The sequence below is a fragment of the Aegilops tauschii genome, chromosome 6 (assembly GCF_002575655.3).
Source record: "Aegilops tauschii subsp. strangulata cultivar AL8/78 chromosome 6, Aet v6.0, whole genome shotgun sequence".
Lineage (NCBI taxonomy): Eukaryota > Viridiplantae > Streptophyta > Magnoliopsida > Poales > Poaceae > Aegilops > Aegilops tauschii.
Genome location: NC_053040.3, coordinates 214,668,180 through 214,670,469, shown reverse-complemented (window position 1 = coordinate 214,670,469; position 2,290 = coordinate 214,668,180).

The window sequence follows — 2,290 nt, the reverse complement described above, 5'->3', positions numbered from 1 at the left end:
GTTTTGAAAAACGCATTAGAGCATGGTTAATAATATAGCCATCCGATGGCTATAAGGAACTGCCATGTCATCTATAGCCATCATCTATATGCACTCATACAATAGTGTGGGCTATAAGGTTGGCTATTTCCCGCAAAAAAAATATAAGGTTGGCTATTGTATTAGTACTTTTTTCCATCTCCTCTCTATCGCTTTCTTCATATTTATTGTATTTACCTAGGAATGCGTATATAGCTAGGCTCTTGCATGAGAGCTCACTCCCCTTGCTTTTTCACATCTGTCTCCTCCACATAGGCAAAAGTGTCATGTAAGCGGGCTATAAGCCCACTATTTTACTTGCTCTTAGGCCCTAGATAAATGGAAGGAGGGAGTACTATGATCACTGCATAGTCTACTACGATGTTGTCAGTACTCCACTAGTACTATTGGACAGGGAGCTTAAAAGAATGTCACTATTGGACTGGCTATACGCGGCGAAATCCTAGTAGGAAGAGCATGCATGAGAACAAGCACATTCACGTGGTTGAAAACAAATTGGAAACCATCTCTATTTGAATACAAATCTAGGAGTACGTACGAATCTAACAATATTGATTGGGCGTTGTTGAATGTTGATACTTTTTTCAGTAAGTTTGATCAAAGTAGAGATACTTTGACTACACATAAAACTTATATGTAAACTAGAAAGGATCGAAGGGAGTATATTGTATGTTCAAAAGCGAAACAAACATTGAATACCCTTTATATATGATTTGTGAATGCTATGATCACCGGTTCAAAATTTTGAATCCGCCTTAGGTATCACACATGCACCCACTCGTTCTCTCTCGATTTCATCTCGGGGTCCGGAGATTGATTGGAAGAGGACTAGGGTGGGTACAATACGTTCGTTTCGCTTATGCGCGTACAATATACTCCCTCTGATCCCCACAGGCCCACACCCCCCGCGGGTCATTTCTATCATAGAAACATACCAAACCTTTATCTCCTTGCACGACACGCAATTGATCTCTCAACATCAATCGATCTCGTCAAGATGTGTTGGGGCATGAACCGAATGGGATGTCAAAACAAAGACGGGAAGCGACACGTAGTGGAGGCAAAGTGAAACTTTAAACTAACTGTTTGTTTGTATGCATGTCGGACAAATTACAACATTGGAAATACAAGCATGGTCTAGGCCCACATGCGAATGATACTCGGCGGAATGTTCAAATGAGGCATGCGAGAGGATAGACTCGACCGGAGGGCAGCATGATCGATGGAGAAGAGGGTTGGAGAGGAATGAGAAATAAGCAACGCCACATGATTATACTTGGACGGCTCAAATAAATAATAAGTTGTCTCGTTTTCCCTTCCATCTTGGTCACGGAGTAAGATACTCCCTCTGTTTTTATTTTCTCTGCATATTAGGTTTGACTGAAGTCAAACTTCATAAAATTTGACCAAATTTATAGAAAACTAGCAAGATGCCCATGCGTTGCACGGAACATCAAGATCTTGTGGGAGAAAAGGATGAAGGAGGGAAGGCCTTATCTGCAAATGTGTAGAGGAGTGCGAATAAATTGTCATAGTTTCCTTCCTATTCGTTAGATATAGATCGGACGACCTATATTGCAGGATGGCAGGCACATCATCATCACCAACTCTACTTTTTATCTACAGTAGCAAGATGCCCGTGCGTTGCATGGAGCATCAAGATGCATTTGTATGGGTAGTCTATCTTGTGGGAGAAAAGGATGAATGAGGGACGGCCTTATTTGCAAATGTGGAGAGGGGTGTGGGTATCTTTTTGCAAAATTGCCATAGTTTCCTTCCTATCCGTCAGATATAAATCGGACGGACTCTTATAAAAAACAAAGTTGGTGATGATGGTGTGCCTGCCATCCTACAATATAGGCCGTCTGATTTATATCTGACGGATAGGAAGGAAACTATGGCAATTTTGCAAAAAGGTACCCCCACACCTCTCCACATTTGCAAATAAGGCCTTCCCTCATTCATCCTTTTCTCTCACAAGATAAACTAGTCATACAAATGCATCTTGATGTTACGTGCAACGCACGGGCATCTTGCTAGTAAGAGTAGAAATATGAACATTTACAATAGCAAATCTATATGATGTGAAAGTATATTCGATAATGAATCTAATGGTATTGATTTGTTATTGTATATGTTATTATTTCTTTCTATAAACTTTGTCAAAGTTCACAAAGTTTGACTTTGAGCAAAGCTAAAATGCGGAGTAAATAAAAATAGAGGGAGTACGCAGGGACTAGTATAGTTACTA